The sequence below is a fragment of the Ambystoma mexicanum genome, chromosome 1p (assembly GCF_040938575.1).
Source record: "Ambystoma mexicanum isolate Mex_15411 chromosome 1p, UKY_AmexF1_1, whole genome shotgun sequence".
NCBI lineage: Eukaryota > Metazoa > Chordata > Amphibia > Caudata > Ambystomatidae > Ambystoma > Ambystoma mexicanum.
In genome coordinates, this window is record NC_090921.1 from 639,469,586 (window position 1) to 639,488,247 (window position 18,662).

Genomic DNA, 18,662 nt, shown 5'->3' on the forward strand with positions numbered 1-18,662 from the left:
ATTTGCTTGTCCCATCTGACCCCTTAAGGCTGATAATGTTGTTTCTGATGTGGGTTTTCCTCAATTTGTAAGCTAGCAACCGGTTCGCTTTATTACTTTTGTGATAATAGAATTGTTTTGTATATGTATATGTGCGATCGGCCCAATGCATCTCCAGAGCCCTTCTTGCCTTTTTTAGCTCCCTGTCCGCTTTTCTTGAGTATTGGGTCTTAAGGTCGTTTTCTAGGGAGGATAGTTTGGACTCTAGAGTTTCCGTGAGGATTTTGGAGACTCGAAATTGTCAGACACCATTCTAGTGTGGATTTCAGTGTTACTAAAGCACGGGAATAAGGTGCTGGTGGCCAACAGAACATCGATTTGGGAGTGACCTCCGTGCGTGCTTGAGAAGAACGTGAGGAATCTAGCAAATGCAAGGGCTCGGGAAAAGTCAGGGCGGGATGGGGGAAGGGATTTGTCCTTCACGGGATCAGGAACCAAGTTAAAGTCCCCCCCGACTAGAAGATACCCCAAGATAAAAGTTAATAGCAGGGGGAGCAACTCATCTATAAATGTATCCTGATTTGCATTTGGGGCATAGATTCCGACTATTGTAATTGGTTGTTCTGCAATGTGGCCTCGGATGAAAAGGAATCTGCCCGTCGGGTCTTTTTTGACTGTGGGGTTGGATAGAGGAAATGTATCGCTTAGGAGGACCGCCACCCCCCGCTTCTTCTCGCCACTAGAGGCGAAGAAGCACTGTTTAAAGCGCTTGAACTTAATTCAGTGTTCGTCGGCTGGTAAGAGATGAGTATCCTGGAGAATTACTATATCCCCATTTAACGCCGCCAGTCTATGCTCCACCGATTTGAGTTTCTTGGGGGAGTTAAGGCCTTGGACATTCCAGGATAGGATGCAGACCTCCCTAGCATTATTCGGGCCTATCGATTCTGGGTATGAAGTAAGTGTTGTGCGGGTGAATTATGCAGGGGCTGCAAGGCTTTGGAATCTTCCTGAAGGAGCGCGATGATGTGCCATGGTTACCGATGTCTACGAGTAAAACTATAACCGTTAACTGGGGCGGTAAACAGCTCCGGTGGCTCAAAACTGCCACCCCCCCAAAACTGAGAGAATGAGACCATAAAGCTCATTCGTGGGGTTACTGGTGGACCCCGACGTCGGGAGCAGCATCCCGCCGAGTGAACAGAAAACCACCTAGGACCTGTATGATAAACCTAGGGGTGGTGTAGAGAGCAAAGACCTGAGGTTGTGCGCCAGAGTGCACATTTATTGATGTCCCCCAGGGTGGTAGGAGTTGGCACCGGACCTTCCGTGAGAGGCGAGAGGGGCTAGGGAAGAGATGGAGACCAGAGGGCACAGGGGGATGCCAGGAGGAGAAAGACATTGAACCGGCGGGCCGGCATCTGGGAGACATGTGAGGGCCACCGATCAGTCCGGATTATGCTGCTTCCGGGGGCCTCGCGGCCTGTGCCGGCCACTAGCACGGGAACAGCGATTGGATATGGGCGAGTCCGGTTGTGATTGAGTGCAAGTGGCCTGGTCCGAGTCCTCGCCTGCTGGTTTTATACCCAAAAATTGGCCCGCCTCCTTGGGGTTCCGGATTTGTCTGCGCACGCCCTCCCATTCGAAGCAAAGGGATACTGGGTGACCCCATCTGTATTGAATTTTCCTTTCTCGAAGCCATTCCGTGAGGTTGCGAAGGGCTCTCCTTTTCTGGAGGGTTATGCTCGCAAGGTCTTGGAACAGTGAGATGTTTGCACCTCTGAAAGTGATTTGTTTCGAGGACCTGGCCTCTCTCATTATTTCCTCTTTAACCCTGAAAAAGTGAATCCGGGCGAGAACATCTGGCGGGGAAGATGAGGCTTGCCTGGGCGCCGTGCGGTGGACTCTGTCGATTTCCAGCTGGGTGCTGTTCGGAAGAGTTATGATGAATCTAAGTAGGTCTTTAACGAAGCCCTCGGGATTTGCATTCGTAATTGAGGAGGGGATTCCGCGAATGCGGATATTATTGCGTCTGGAGCGGTTCTCACTGTCCTCCTGCTTAGTCTCGAGGGCGTCGCATCTTGCCTCCAGAGTTGCTATTCTGTTTAAGCCGCGCTCTAGTTCGAAGGAGTTGTCACATAGACCATTCTCCACCTCCTCAGTGCGGTTTTCCACTTCTTCCACTCTTCTGTTTAGAGATGCAATCTTTTTGGTGACCTCCTCTGTGCCTTTTTCAATCTCTTTAGGAAGGGCTGCTAGAAGGTCTTTTAAATCTGTTTTGGTGGCGAAATGGGCGGCTTGCGGATGCTCTGGAGGAGGGAGGGTGCTGGGGAACGCTGTGACAGTGGAGTCGGTTTTGCCCACCTTATTCTGGCCCGAGTTGGACATCATTGTTGCGATGTCTGCTTGCTTTGCCGCTTTCCCACTCTTCGACATGGTCCGCTGAGTGGTGGGGGGCGGATGAGGGGCAACTGCCGCAGTATTGTCTAAGAGTCTGCGCAGAGAAGTCAGGCCTGGCCCAGCTGAGCAGAGCTGGTGCAGGGAAAGAATAGTGTCAGATAAACAGGTGCGGGCGTTGAGGATGAGCACAGAACGGCTTTGCGGGCTGCCCAGCGATCCGTTGTTCTTTGCGGCGCCAACGGGAAGGCCCGGGAGGAAGTAGAGTAGATGGGGTCGAGACCCACCAGGGGCCTGGATGGAGGCGAAGGTGCAGGGGATTGGCAGGTCCGGAGCAGTGCTGTAGTCACAGAGTTGAGATGGAGTAGGTGATCATTAATTTGCCTGCCGAGGACAGCTAAGCCAGATGCAACTCCATCGGTCACCAGCAGAGGGCAGATTGCATGAGTGTTACTGCCCCCAGCCTCAGGGGGCTGCTAATGTTAGACTGTGTACTTGTAGGCGCGGGATAATGCTCCCCCTGGAACAGATTCAGTCACAAGGGCTCTCCATATGGGCCTCGGCTCCTGCAGTGACCATGGGGGCCGCTGGGTTGATACACAGGGGGCTCCGGGCAGAAGCGCAGCAATCCAGATGGGAGGTGAGAGCGTCGGGCTGCCTCAATCGCCAGGAATATCCCCCGCAGGCAAGCACCAGAGCCTCAGGAGCCCAGTCCTCCAACGGGGAATCGATGTATAGAGAGATGCTGTTTAGGTCAGGCAAGCGTAGAGAAGAAGGTAGCTGGTTGCGTGCGGGTGCTTCACGGAGCGGAAGCCATGCTGATCCGGAGCGGGCATCCTCCGAGCCAAGCCCGGCTCGCCATCGCTGCATGCGGGAGGCGCAGCGCCGGCACACTCACCAGAGATAGAGCGCATGCAGGAGGCTTCCCCGGGGAGCTCAAGGCGCTGGCCAGATCCTGCTGCATAGCTGCACCAGGGGTCCCCCTGGTTGCCTCTGGAAGTCCACCGCTGGACATACATTCGGGCAGATGTGGAGGCTCTGGCGATGGGTCCCACCGAGCCTCTCCAGCGCCTCGCGTGGCGAGTTAAAGTCTGCGGTGTTCGGCGGGTCCCGGACGCGGGAGTCTCCCCAGGCTTGCGGGCCGCGCCGGGTGCTGGAAATAGAAGCGAAGGACACCCCTCCCCCACCGGGGCCTCGGATGTTACGAGCGCCCGCTCGCCATCTTGGACTTCAAACGCGGGTCCGGCGGGAGCAAGACGCGGCTCACAGAGCCTGTGGGCTGCACACAATCACTGTTAACCCCGCTCGATCGATGCAGCAGGGTCTCATAATGCTGCAGAAGCGAGGACCGGCACAGCGAGAGCTTCAGTCCGCGGGAAACTCACTCCGACGACGGGGCCATCCAGGAGCACCTAAGAAGCCATGCCACACGGTCGGCTCCCGGCCACGCCCCCTCTCCTCTGTCTTACTTTGCAGTTTAGTTGCTTCCTACGGTTGACCGTGGTGTGAACAATTTATCTACAACTCATCAGTCTGCTCTGGAGTTGGGTTGACAATGTGAAAATTACCATTAGGTGTCTTGCCAGTGCAGCTGGCATTAGCTGGTACCTTCTTGGTTGGGGATAGGCCTTGGTCCTTCAAATTTTAGGTTGTTGGCGCTATACTATGTTTAACGTATCCTGGTAACTCGGCAGAATTATATAGGCACTGCTTTGCATATATATAAGGACTGTGATGAGTAAGGGTGGACAGGAGGTAATGCCCAGATTATGTATGATAATCCATATGGATCTATTAGGATTTGCCGATTTTCTTAACCCTCTGGAACCAGTCTTCTATACCTTACCCATATTTACCTTCTGTGGTTAAAAAAAAAAGAAGAGGTAAACAATGTGTTGAAAATCCATTCAATAAAGTTGCCATTCGGCAAAAGTGAGGTCCACAATCCATATCACTCCTGTCCTGTCCACTCTTGTCCACCATCTAGTCACAGTCCTTATGCCACCCCTCCCACCCCCACGCCTCCACCTCTCCCTTCTGGTTCTCCTGTCTCCTTCAGTGGGATTGATAAAAACACAGGAGGAGTAGGGTAAAATACTGGATTTGTTAGGCAACTTCATTGGTTTTGTACTGAAGGCAGGAAACCATCAATAAGGAAGGACTGTGATGAGGCAGGTGGACAGGAGTAATGTGGATTATCATACATATTCTGGGCAATTATTGTCAGCAAAGATTCCAACCTTTATTCCCATTTCCAAACACTAATGCCCTACTCTTCTACTCACAGGAAGCGTAATTGAGCAACTCATCAGGACAACCTAAGAAAATGTGACATTGTCATTCACCGTTTAATTCCTGTTCATATAAAAGGCCCTTTTGGAGAATGTGTGATTGAGGGACAATCTGCACCATGTCTCATACTGGAGCAAGCCTTTCAGCTCTCCTTTCCAAAAATGTTCTAACTGCATCCCTTCCCTCTACGACTAGAGTTGTTAGTATTTGATATGAGTCTGTTTTGTACCCTGTAAATGTACCTGTTTCATTATCTCTGGGTCTGATCTCAAAGCAACAAGCATTCATATTCACGCCCTCTTCTCCCATCAATGTAATAGGATGGGCTCCGTTATGCAAGCTGAATTGTACCATTCACTGTATCCCAGATGGTGTATTTTTCAGATGTTCCCTATAGAAAATAAAATATACTAGCTACATTAAAAGTATGACTAACTGTACCACCCGTCCCCACAGAAGGTTCTGTAAGCGAATAGCTAATTCAATTGTTGTTGTAGGATAAGGCCAAAACCTGATCGAAAAAAACAAACCATAGGGTCAATAAAGAGTGCACGCTTTGCAAGAAAAAGTGTTATTACATACAAATATGGCCGGGAGGGTCAGTCAACTCTGCAGAACTGAAGAACTCACCCGACCCGCCGACATTTAGTTACAGCTTTTAAAGACAAACACAATCACAAAAACAACATTAGCAACATGTATCCAATACAAATTAATCCCACGTTTCCCATTGGCTAGCCCGTAAATAAAAATCTAAACATTACCTACATTTTACTACCCCATTAGTCAATTAAGCATCCATGACGACAGCCCCCTGCCCATGACCTAATTGTGCAGTCAGCAAAAATACTTTGTTCCGATTGGTCCATTACACTCTAGTAACTTCTTGCACCAATGGACATTCCTTATTGGTCCAAACAACTTCAGATAATTTGTGATATGCATGCCGCTCAAAGAGACCCAATCATGAGTGAGTGTGAACATTGATGTCAATACCCTGTGGTAATGAAGTGGACACAATACTACTTTCTCATGAGACCAGACAACTTGGCAAATCTGCACGCCTCTTCGACCTTGCAGCTGTACATTTTGGCAACATCTCTTGAGACTCCAGTCTGGAAACATGTTGCTTTCCTAGTACACATCCTTCCCTCTCTCTCTTGGGAACCAGGTGGCTTTATAAAAAAACACAGCCGAGACACTGCTCTTGGGGATTAATTTTTCAGATTTATTTGCTCTATTGCTTGACCTCTGTAGTTCTAATGGACCTGCCACTTCTCAATGGGACAGTATAACTACAACCTAATTCAAACCATGGCAATGTCTGGACACCAGGTCTTGTTCTCAGTAAATTTGTCCTTCACAGCTGCTGCACTAATCTAATCACCAGGAACAAAACTCATAATGCACTTCGTTCATAGATCCTGTGGACTGCTTGGCATTGCACCATTCACTAATATCTGGACCTTGGCAGTTTAAACACTCACTGGGGGGAGGAGGAATACAATCTAATTAAGTGACCACAACAGAAGCTCCAAGATGCGGCCGCCGGATCTTAGGCGCCGAAATCCACAGCCGTAGACTAATTCCCCGTAGTCTTCGTCGAAGATCTCATACTATTTCATGGCCCTTCCAGTGGCGGTTCCTCAGAATTTCTTTAGGACTCTTCAAAAACAAGTGGGGGCTTTCCTCTGGAACTATAAGAAACCCAGGGCTTCCATGAAATTGCTTATGGCCCCTAAAAGCAAGGGGGTCTGTGGGTACCTAAATTATCATCTCTATTAGTTAGTGGCCCAAATCAGAGTGGTTCAGGAGTGGTTCCTGGGCAACTGCACTAAAAGCTGGTGCCAGATAGATAGGGCGGTGGTGGGTAGGCCACTGGAGGAAGTACTATGGCAGCCTAAAGAGGATAGACCCAAGAATATGTATTTAAGCCGGATAAAGGCACTTGTAGGTGACGCCTGGGATGCCCTGATCTGGCAGGTGGCGCTGACTACCTTCCCCTTCCCCTCCCTAACGCCCTTGCTCAGGAACCCTCAGTTCACGCCAGAGCAAGAAAGAGGAGCTTTTACCAGATGGGAGAAGGCTGGGTGCCATAAGCTACGAGATATGTTTGAAAGCGGGAAGTTAAATCCTTTGCAAGATTTTCGGTTAGGGGAGGGCGAGAGATATCAATATTCGCAAATGAGGCATTGGCTCTTGAACCCATTAATCAGAACTGCGGCCACTAGGAATCTTACCCCCTTCAAGAAGTATGTCAAGACAGATACAGGTAATAAACATTTGGTGGGAGCAATGAATAGAATTGCTGAGGAGGGACAGCAGAACCTGGAATCGTCCTACATGACCAGTGGGAAACTGCAATGGGACACCTGCTGGAGGAGGGTCAGTGGGCTCAGGTGTGGGCAAACATACCCAAACATATAAAGGCCATCCAGGTTCAGGAGATGTGGGTTAAGCCATTGATTCAATGACACAGGTACTACCCACACACGTCAGCACAGTGCTGGAGGGGATGTGGGGAGTTGGGATCCTGGAAACATATCTGGCAGGAATGCTCAATTATTCAGCCTTTCTGGGGTATGGTCTGTGCAGCAAGGAATAAAATCTTTGGCTCTCAGATCCCTGGCAATGTAGGGGAAGCTATGTTGGGGATGAGCAATGTACTGGGGAATTTAGTCTCAAAAGCGAACATAAAGGCGTATGTGATTCCGATGGTAGCAGCAATGTTGTTGGTGGTGAAAATATGGAAGCAGAGAGGCACCCCCTCAGAGCACGAATGGGTGGGCAAAGTATGGAGCTTTGTTGCTCTTGAGTGGGTGACCTACTCGAATCAGGGGGACCACCAAAAATGTCTGATGGAATGGGACGTAATCCTGCAATTTCTCCCCATTCACTAGCTGCCTGATGCCCTCTGAGATTGAGATTGTTGGGCTTGGTTTGATTAAGCATTTACGAACAAAGGGTAGCGCTCTTATCGGATGCCCACAGGGGCCAAAGTTGCTACGGCTCAGGGAGAGGACCAAGTGAAGGTGAGGGGAGTCAGTTATTGGGCAAGAGGCTCCGCCCCAGTGACTGATGTGTGATCTGGAGGCGTCAGAGGTTTCAAATGTCGGAGTCGGTATGGGAGATTTAAGGGTTTGTGGGGGGGTGGTCAGTACTGAAAAAATGTCTTTGCTGGGTCCTCTTTGGGGTGAGTGGAAGAAAGGTTGGAAGGGGGCAGAAGGGGAAAGGAGAAGGGGAGGGGAGTTTGCGTTGTATTCAATACAAAAACTGGCAATAAAATGTATTTTAAAAAAACAGAAAAATCACAAAGGAATAAGGAAAATAAGAGGGGAGCAAGGGGGCATCCTTGCTTTATCCCCTTTTTAGTGTTGAAAACCCTGGAATACCCATACTGAGAGTCACCTCTGACAGACACCCAGGTATCCATAAATAAACCCTCAACAGCTTTCAAAAGACCAGAAGGCACTCCAATACTTTCTAGCTTCTTCCATAATTCTGTTCGGCTGATCGAATCAAATGTCTTAGGCAGGCCCAGAAAGGCAGAGAAAAGCTGTAGCTTCCTTGTTTTGAGACATTTCTCCACCATCGCATTTAAATTAAAACACTGATTGATGGTGTAGAATCCTTTGCGGAAGCCCCCCTGCATATCTGGAATCACTTTATTCTCGCAGACCCAAACAGAGTCTCTCCGCCAAACAAGCAGCATAGATAGATCTTTTAAGACGCATCGAGCAATCCAATTGGGCGATAGCAACGAGGCTCCAGCGAGTCACCCTTTTTTAATAGATGTACAACTGGACTCTTTCCAAGAGATTGGGGGAACACAATGTGTTTGCTCGATTCACCATGAACTTCTGCCCTGAACCCATCCGGTCCGGCCGCTTTCCCTTTTTTTAGGGCTTTTCGTTGAACCATAATTTCAGTCTAGGTAAAAACCAGAATCTGCCCCAGCTCTCTCTCGTCAGAATAATTATGGGGGCAAAGTGATGCCTCCATGTCTGAATCCCCAAAATATATATCTTTAAAATGGGTAACCCATCGCTCTGGCTCGATAGCACCTACATCTTAACACCATCAAACCCCCTCACTACTAGGCTCAAAATGTTTTCGGTTGGTTGTCTCTCACTGTCTTATCCAGGAAGTACTATGAGCCTCAAACAACTCTTTTTTTTTTAGCCAGGTTCTTATAAAATGTCTTCAAATTAAAGAGATATTCTGCCATTGCTTTACGCCGAGATGAGGCTACGTGTAATGCCCATTTCAATTGTCTACACTCGCTATCAAACTATGGGGCATCAACTCCCTTTAGCCCAGTAGTGTTCTGCTGGACAGAAGAAGCACAAGGAGAAATGCGATAGATTCTAGACTGGATATGCTCAAAGAAATGTAACACCTTGTGATGAGGAGGTACGTCCAGTAACTTACCCCGAAGCGAGGTTACTTCTCCATCTTGCAGCAACTTTGACACCTCACTCTTTCTCCTAGGAAAAAGGTGACTTAAATCCATCCCTGGCTGCAACACCTCTCCTGAACTAACGTCGGTCTGACAACATACCACCATACGATTATGATGACTTTCTGGACGGTCGCAGATTTCACAATCCACGACTTTCATAAATGAGAAGCAGTCTACAAGACCATAGTCTGTAATTGTATTCCTAAGCCCTGCTTTGTAAATTGGGGATGGAGGAGTGTCCCCCCATACCTCTCCCATTTAATTCAACAGATATTTGACCATAAATAAGCCCACTAGCCGCCCAATTGTAGAAATCTTACTACAAATGGCTCTCTTTGGGATATGACAAAACTCCTCCAACCATAACTTGTCCTGAGGAACCCCACCATTCAATCCTAATATAGTATTAACATCTCCTATTAATAATATATTTTCTAATTTGACTTGCTGCAGCACTGTGGGCAGGAAGAATTATTCCTTAAGTTTTTTTGGATCTGCTTGTTAATTGTTACATGTTCCAACATGTTAATTACTGTTAGAATGTGCCCCCCTTAGTGTTTTGTTTATCCGCAATTGATACCACTAATAAATTCAGATTCTCAGATGTCTGGGCAAATTAATGTCGAGATATAGGATTTCTTTACCAATGTCGCTAGACCACTCCTCCATCTACCCTTTTTTGATTGGACGGCTTTAACAGCATTATCTTGAAATCCGGAAAACATACTGCCAAACTCAATAGATCCACCTGCTGTGTTTCTTGGAAACAAATCACATCTACCTTACTTAATCATTCTACCCACTACGCATCATGCACTTTACTCTGGACTCTGGCCATATTCCAACTTTCTACTGTAATACATGAACCCTGATAATCAGCTTGAAAACTATGCATGACCTCCAGGATGTGCCAGTCGTTAAACCCCCTTTGGTGGAACTTAAGAAATGAATTAGTGGTACACACTTTCCTTGTTTCGACATAAGACAGTGACCGATATTGCCAGTCGTACTCAAGGTATGACTATTCACATTTATCACGTCTTTACTTTCTTTTGGAGCTACTGTACAGGCACTACCTTCCCCAAAGCCCTCATGTAGGCCCACGTTAAAAGGGGTAGGATTAGATTCTAGCCATAAATCATGGAATGGGCACATATTAAACTTTGAATCTGTATGCACATGATTACCTCTCAATACAAGCAAATTACGGCAATTAAGCAGACACTGTTTAATTTATGGATTTACAAAACAAAAACGAATTCTACACCCCCGCCCATAAAACATACAATCAGACAATTTGCGACACATCGTAAAATCCCAAAAGGAGATATCATCCACCCAAAAAATTTCAGACAGGGCATTAAGTCTTTTGTATGTGTTCTTATTGCCATGCGCCCGGCCCTTATAGATGCAAATTACATTCAGATTACGCCAACCCATAAAATGGTTAGTGGCACTAGAATTCTTCTGAGGGCCCAATTCCATACCAGGGCAGATGTTCTCGACTGACTTTGACGTATGTGTTACAGCCGCCTGCCGACTATGGGTAATCAAATCACCTTCCTATTTTAGCACGTTTTTGCTTAGAATTTTTATAATTGTGTTTACTTTTAAATGCTGAGATCAGACCGCGAAGCATACAGTAATTAGCATACTCTTTGTTGAGACCAGCACTATTTAGCATTTTATAGAAAAATATCTGTTTAATTAATTTTTAACTGTGCCGCTTTTCGAAAAAGTTAAATCTTGCCATTTCAGTGTTTTTTTGTGTCTTGTGACTCCACTGTGCACTATCTGCTGAACCGCAGTGTGCCAGGACTACAACTCTCTTCGGACTTGTAGTTTTTCACCGTTCTTCTTGACGTGTCAGCGCCGGCGCGTCTGGGACGGTTTGTGACGGTTCGTGGCTGTGAGTACCTGTACCTGCCATCATTTTTGCTACTATTTGTATTCTTTTAGATTTAACTCTTAGCTAAAATATGACATCTCTGTGTGATCTTGTTTCACGGAATCGGAGAAATAGGCTGCACTCGGTAGTGCTCGAGAATGCCACTAGAGCACCTTTAGCAATACCCAAAACTGTGTCCCCCACATCTGAAAATTCTATTCCTAGTCAAGCTAAGCAGGGTCCGTTAATGGGCTCTACCTCACGTGCTGTTTCTAATACTTTGAATAAAACAACATCAAAGGTCAAAACAGTAAAGTACCTGCTACTAAACACACGTTCATTGGTCAAGCACTGCCATGAGGTGGCTGATCTCATAATACAAACCCAAGTGGATATCTGTGTTTTAACAGAAACCAGGGTACATGATGCGGCTATTCATTCCCTTCAAATGGCTACCCTACCTGGTTATCTGTTCTTTTATTCTAATAGACAGGAAAAACGGGGTGGAGGAGTGGCCCTTATATTTAGACCTACTCTCAAACTGCATGAATCAGGTAAACCCGCACTGGATCAGTGCGAGGTTCTCTTCCTTAAACTTGGTCTTGATCCACCATCCTCTTAATATTCTATTACTTTATAGACCTCCCATTAACACACCTCTCTTTGAAGAACAAAATTGGCCTTTATCGGTAGCTCCTGTAAATCACATTCTCCTATTATTATAGGAGACCTCAATTTATGGGCTAATGACTCATTGGATGGACTCTCTATTTCCTTTGCCGAGTCCTTATCTCTTCTTTTTGCTCAGCATATTAAGGCTCCCGCTCACAATGGTGGTAACACACTAGACTGGGTCTTATCCAAGAACATTCCCATTACTAATATTGTAGTGGATAAGTGCATCTGGTCAGATCATCACCTAATACTTTTGAGATAGATCACCATAATACCGTCAGTATAATAGCGTAAGTACCGATAAACAATCACATACACCTTGTATGACCAGGAATGTTCGTAAAATTACGCAAGATGCTTTCCGTGATGCAGTTCTTCCTTTGCTGCCATCACTTGAAGAACCAATGTCTCTTGAAGCCTTTGCATATATTAGATCCGCAGTTGATGTAGCATTTGATGCTCTCGCTCCTCTCAAACCCTCTGTAAAAAAGGGAAATCATTTTCAAATGTCCCTTTTTCAGCTGAGATAACTGAAGCCCGTGCAAAAAAGCATCAGCTAGAATGATCATGGCGAAAGCACCCGACCGAGACAAGCCTTACTTTATACAGGCTTGCCGTTCAACATTACAAAGCTCTTATCCTTCTTACTAAAGAATCACATCTGAATTCTCGGATTTCTAAAGCTAAATCAAGCTCAAAGGAGCTTTTTTCTATCCTCCAGGAATTGAAGAGCTGTTCTACAACTACTGTAACCCCATGCTGATAGTCTTTGGTGTCAAGATATCCATAATAGCTTCACTAACAAAACCTCCACTCACCAAAACAATATTAACGCCCAGGTCAAACTTATTCCCAATCATACAATCCCTTTTTCAGATATCATAGAACCTGTCAAGGATCACCCTGTCTTTTCCTTTTGTTCAGTCTCTGTAGAAGCTGTTAGTGAGATAGTTTCTCAGCTTAAACCTATCTCATGTGAAGGAGATGTATTTCCTGCCACACTATTCAAAGAATACATTTTTCCATCCTCGCCCCATGGGTGACTACCTTTATTAATCGGTCTTTTCACGATTCATTCGTACCTGATAACATAAAGGAAGCATGGGTTGCACCCCTGCTTAAAAAGGAAAATCTAGATCCAGCAGAGGCTGGCAACTATCGTACGATTACAAATGTTTCCTTTATCTTGAAGATTTTGGATAAAATCGCTTATAGTCAATATCAGATGTTTGTTGAGGAACATGACATTTTAGCTACACAACAGTCTGGATTCCGGCCCAATCATGGAACTGAGACGGCACTGCCGGATTTAAAATCCTATATTGCTGGCATAGTTTATGAGGGCAATACGGCCTTGCTGTTGCTTTTGGATCTGTCCGCCGCATTTGATCTTGTTGATCATCAACTCTTGGCGGACAGGTTAATGTCAGTTGGCAAATGCACCAAAGAAGCAACGACTTGGTTCAAATCTTTTCTAGGCCCACGAAATATGAGAGTAACTAAAGACAATGCCTTTTCTATTGCCTCTACCCTACTATGCGGTGTCCCTCAGGGGTCGTGTTTGTCACCCCTTCTCTTTAATATATACTCACGTCTTCTCTTTGTTCTCCTGTCGGCCATGGGCATATATTTTGCCAATTATGCAGACGATACGCAGATTGTCATCAAACTTACGGGCACTTACGGGCGAGTATCAAAAAGATCTTGAGCGTATTAGTCACATATTTAGGGAAATTCAGAATTGGATGGCCTTGAATTCGTTGGCCCTTAATAATGCCAAAACTGAGCTGCTCATTTTGGGCACTCAGCAGCGGCTAAAGAAACTGGATGTGAAATATGATAACGTTTTGATTGGTCAGCATGTTATTTACGTATCAAAAAACGTAAAAACTCTTGGGGTCTTCTTTGACCCTCAGCTGTCTTTCACTAGGCAGTCCAAAGTCTTCATGCTACTTTTGCATCCAACTCCTATGGCAGATTCGTCCCTATCTGTCTAGAGAAAATCTTGGACTAATAGCGGCTGCAATTGTGAACTGCAAGCTGGATTACTGTAACAGTCTTCTGATTGGTACATCTCAGGCAAATCTTAGAATCTTGCAGGTGATCCAGAACAGCGCAGTGCGAGCTGTGCTTGGACTTGGGCGTAATATGCATGTTTCTGAAGCAAGACGCAGTCTGCACTGGCTGCCTGTCCAACAACGGCTGCATCACAAGGGGTTATCTATCGTGCATAAATGTTTGCATGGTAAGGCTCCATCATACCTCAAGACCAGGTTAAAAAAGAAACCTGTTGGTCGTTTATTGCGATCCAACGGCAATATCTCTCTATTACAACCCATGTCCATGTTGAAGGGGTTTGGAGGTGCCAGTTTTAATTCCTGGGCTCCTACCCTATGGAACTCCATGCCAAAACATCTGGCTAATATTGGCTCAGTAACTGCTTTTAAGAAACAACTGAAAACTTTCCTGTTTGACCTAGGCCATGGGTAAAGTCTCCTCTCCTCTTGTTGCCGACACTACCTTCATTGTGTCTGCCCTATAACATCTTACGACTGCTCGTTTTTCTTGTAGAGTCTGGCTTGCCTCCACCATTTTTTGTCCTCTTCCTATTCTATGTTTTCTGTTGTCTGTTTCTTTTTCTCCTGTGTGAGCCATGAGGCCTTAGGGTAAGTGGCGCAATACAAGAACACAGATAGATAGATCAATAGATCGATAGATAGAGTATAGTCTTTGAAAGAACATAAAAGGCTGGTATTCGTCCTCAAACAAATATGTGAACATTTTTGAAATACTGGGGCCAAAAGGCACTTTGAACTTTTCCTGTTTCATTAATCAGACCAGTTGATTGCCTCGCTTTGGACAGCCTTACTACGGGGGATCCCCACCAGGGTACTTTCTTCCATCCACACTGGCAACTCATCTTGCAATGAAGGCTGTGGAATTATTTAAGGCTCCAGAGCAACTACTCTGTAAACCTCTGTTTGACATGCATTGTGCGACATTACACAGATTTTGTTGATTCCGGTGATTTGGCTGGAAGCAGCCATTGGCTCTGAGATCACATTTCTTTTTTTTTAATTCAATTTTATTGAGTTTTTTTACGAATACATGTCATAATATAGAACACATACATGCATAAACATAGAATTACAGTTGAAAGTATTTTCCATGGTCGCATCATGGAGAATCATTTATAATCTGACAATTTTGTACTAAACAGTTCCTAAAAGACCTTCCCTATTCCCCACCTACCAACTCCCCCAGAAGAGAGAGTTCCTCATAAAAAGGGAAAAACATGTATACTTTTGTATCACAATGGTCACAGTCTAAACCTTGCAAGACTTTCTCAATAGAGAAATCTCTTTTGACTGTCCGTATCTGCCTATTCAACTCGAATTCTTACAACAATGTAGAACGTGTAGATCAATTGAACTCCACGTCAGGGACGGGGTAGTTCCCAGTTACCATTCCACTCATTAATTTAGTGCTCCTGGCAAATGCGTGTCCACAAAGTCCATCCACAACACATCACATTGCATTGAGGCCCCATGAAGAGACACTGTTATTTTTTTCCATGATACATATGTTTGAGGCCACATTGATCCATTCCCCCTTACTAGGCACTGACTTCATCACTAACAAAGCACATGGAGCCAACAATAATTGTGGGAACAAGCCTTTAGTCCTTCTCCTTTTATCCTCATCTCTCAAAACCAAACAAAATGAGGTATGGGTCTGCCGCTCTATGGATTCCGTCTAGATCCTTTATCCACACTAGGACCTCATCCCAGTAAATCCGAACTCGAGGACAGCCCCACTACATATGCCAATAATCACCACATTCACACCAACATTGTGGGCGGGTCGATTGAAACATTTTAGAGAGCCTATACAGGTCGTAATGCCACCGAATTAATAGTTTAATCGCATGAATTTTGTATTGGCTCGATAGTGAGGTTTTAGGGGCAGCTCTGCATATTCTCTTCCACATCCCTGGTTCAATCTGTTCTCCAAAATACCTCTCCCATCTCACTCTCAATGGGAGGGCTGTGCCATTTCCTGCTTCCACTAGTTCGCGATACATAGCAGATATCAAACCTTTCATCTCTGTTCTGGAGTTCAATATCATCTCAAAGGGGGTAATGTCTCTCTTTAATTTGTCCTTCCATCCTGCCCTAGTCAATGTACCCTTAATCTGCAAGAACTGAAATACGGACAGGAGATCTTCGAGCTCCTGGATTGTAATGAAATAACCCTTCCTCGATAGTTGCCCCACCCTCTCCAATCCTGCCTCAAACCATGATTGGAATCTCTCCACATTGGGGACATATTCCCTAATACCCGGGGACCACCGGCGGCTCAATGGAGACGGCCAAGAAGATACTCTCTGCATCTCCGATCCCTCCCTCCACATCTCCCAAAGGGTGCCCAATATCAGGTGCTCCCTCAATCTCTTCATGAGTTTATTCCTCGGGACCCACAGCCACTCAGACTGTTGCCGGGGATAGATAATAATTATCCATGGCGATCCATTGCGGTTACGTAAATGGGGGATTAGCACTCAGAGCTGTGCCACCACATAATATTTCCTGATATCCGGAAGGCCTACTCCCCCCCCATATCTTTAGATAGTGTCAGGGTATCGTATGCTACTCTAGCTTTTTCCCCCTGCCATAGAAATTAAACAATAGCCCTCTTGACTTCATTAAAAGGTTTTTTCGGCATCTTGATGGGAAGCATTTGGAAGGGGTACAGGAAGTGAGGAAGGCAAACCATTTTAATAGCATTGAGTCTCCCTAGCCACGATATTGTCCGTTTGTCCCACTTGGTGAGGTCAGCATAGAACTTTCGAAGGAGAGGGGGGAAATTGGCTTCATACAATTCCGATAAATCGCTTGTGATTTTTATGCCTAAATATTTTAACGTGCCATGTTCAATCGTAAGACCCAGTGGGACAAATTTTACTTGATTTGTCTGAGCAGTATTTTGCCAGCGGAATAAAATGGACTTGGCTTTATTTACCTTAAATCCTGATTGTTCACCGTATACTTCAACTAATCGGAGGACTCTGGGGATCGACGTCACTGGATTAGACAAGTGAAGAAGTATGTCATCAGCATACAACGCAACCTTATACTCAACCCCAACCAGCGATAACCCTTCTATTTGGGGGTCTTCTCTCAGTCGTTTCGCCAAGGGTTCTAATGAGAGCATGAAGAGGATTGAAGAGAGAGGACAGCCCTGTCTAGTGCCTCGTCCTAAGTCAAACCATCTGGAGTATTCACCATTCACAAATCCAGATGCTTTAGGAGATGTGTATACTGCCTGTATTCCCTTCCTAAACTTCGGGCCTATCCCCACCTTTCTTAGAACTGCCATCAGGAAGCCCCATTCAAGCCTGTCGAATGCCTTTTCGGAGTCAACTGAGAGCAGGACAGGATCGTTTTTCATGTCCCGTGACGTGTTAATGAGATGTAGAGTCTTTCGCATCTTGTCTGCCCCCTGTCTAACCAAAATAAAGCCCACTTGATCAGCATGGATTAGTTTGGGCATGAGTGTCTCTAATCTAGAGGCCAACACCCGGGTGTAAAGTTTGGCTTCTATATTGAGCAGGGATATAGGACGGTATGAGCCACACTTTTTCGGGTCTCTTCCTTCTTTGGGAATGACTGTGACAAGAGCACTAACAAAGGAGTCGGGGGCCTTTCCTGAGTCTAAGATTTCATTAAAAAGCTCAACCAAGAAAGGTAGGAGGCAGTTACTAAGGATTTGTAGAATCCGGCCATATAACTGTCCTTACCCGGGGATTAGCCCAATGTCAAAATGTCAATCTTTTGATTGCATCCTGAATTTCTTGTTCTGATATGGGATTCTCTAGGATCTGTGAGTTCACATCCAATATCTTTGGCATATTAACCGAGGACAGATAGCCTTCAGTGCCCTAGAAGTCTGGGTTCACCTCGCAGCTATACAAGGTTTCATAAAAGTTGTGGAAAGCCTCCGGAATGGTAGGAGACGGCAGGACCGGGGTGTGACCTTCTATCATCTCTAGTACTCTTCGTTCTGCCCTCTGTTTTCTGAGTCTGGCAGCCAAAAGTGCGTCTGCCTTGTCCCCTTTTTCATAAAATTTTTGCTTCAGGAGGCAAAGTTTACACACCGTCTGGTCATATTCTAAAAGGCAAAATTCTTCTCTTTTCTTTTTAGCTGCATTCATTTTTTCTGGGTTCACACTATTGTCCCTTCTCACTTCCTCATCTAGACGGCATATCTCCTGTCGGAGTCTATTTTCAATCAACTTCCTCACTCTCTTTTAGCGGGACCCCTCTCTCATCAGGACTCCCCTCCATGTTGCCTTCCCAGCTTCCCACACTATCCGTTTAGTGATCTCACCAGTGTTATTCCATGCAAAATATTCGCTGATCTCAGTCTCCAACTCTGCCTTGAACACAGAGTGCTTCCATAGTGCTTCATTACACCTCCACCTCGACCCCTTCACAGGTAGATTATCCCACTGCATATCAATAAAAACCATATCGTGATCAGACCATGTTACTGGGACAATCTCAGATCTTGTTGTGACGTCAGAGCTCCTTGGAGAAATACATATAATCAAATCAAGTAAAGGGTTTTTGTGGGGGACTGAAAAGTCTAACCTTGTTCTCCCGGGTGCATCCGTCTCCACACATCACTCATGCCATAAACCTCCATCATTTCCGCAAATTCACTGTGTTCGCTCTAGGCCCTTTCTCTCATCTAAGGGATCCCAGATTTCCAGTCAATGTTAGGGTCATCCCATGAATTAAACCCCCCCCCTAAAATCACATGTCCTGAGGCCTCAAACATAACTTTAGGGATCGTTTTGGCAAGGAAACGGATCTGACCCGTGTTGGGGGCGTATATTGTGGCAATCGTTACATTCACATTCTCAATTGAGCCCCTCACCAGAAGGGCTCGGCAGTCGACATCTAA

General features: G+C 45.8%; 1 protein-coding gene across 2 annotated transcripts in view; it reads right to left on the minus strand.

The window, feature by feature from the left end:
* The window catches only part of POLE4 (DNA polymerase epsilon 4, accessory subunit), a 182,126-nt gene that overhangs the window by 98,102 nt on the left and 65,362 nt on the right, over window positions 1-18,662 (minus strand). The window lies entirely within an intron of this gene.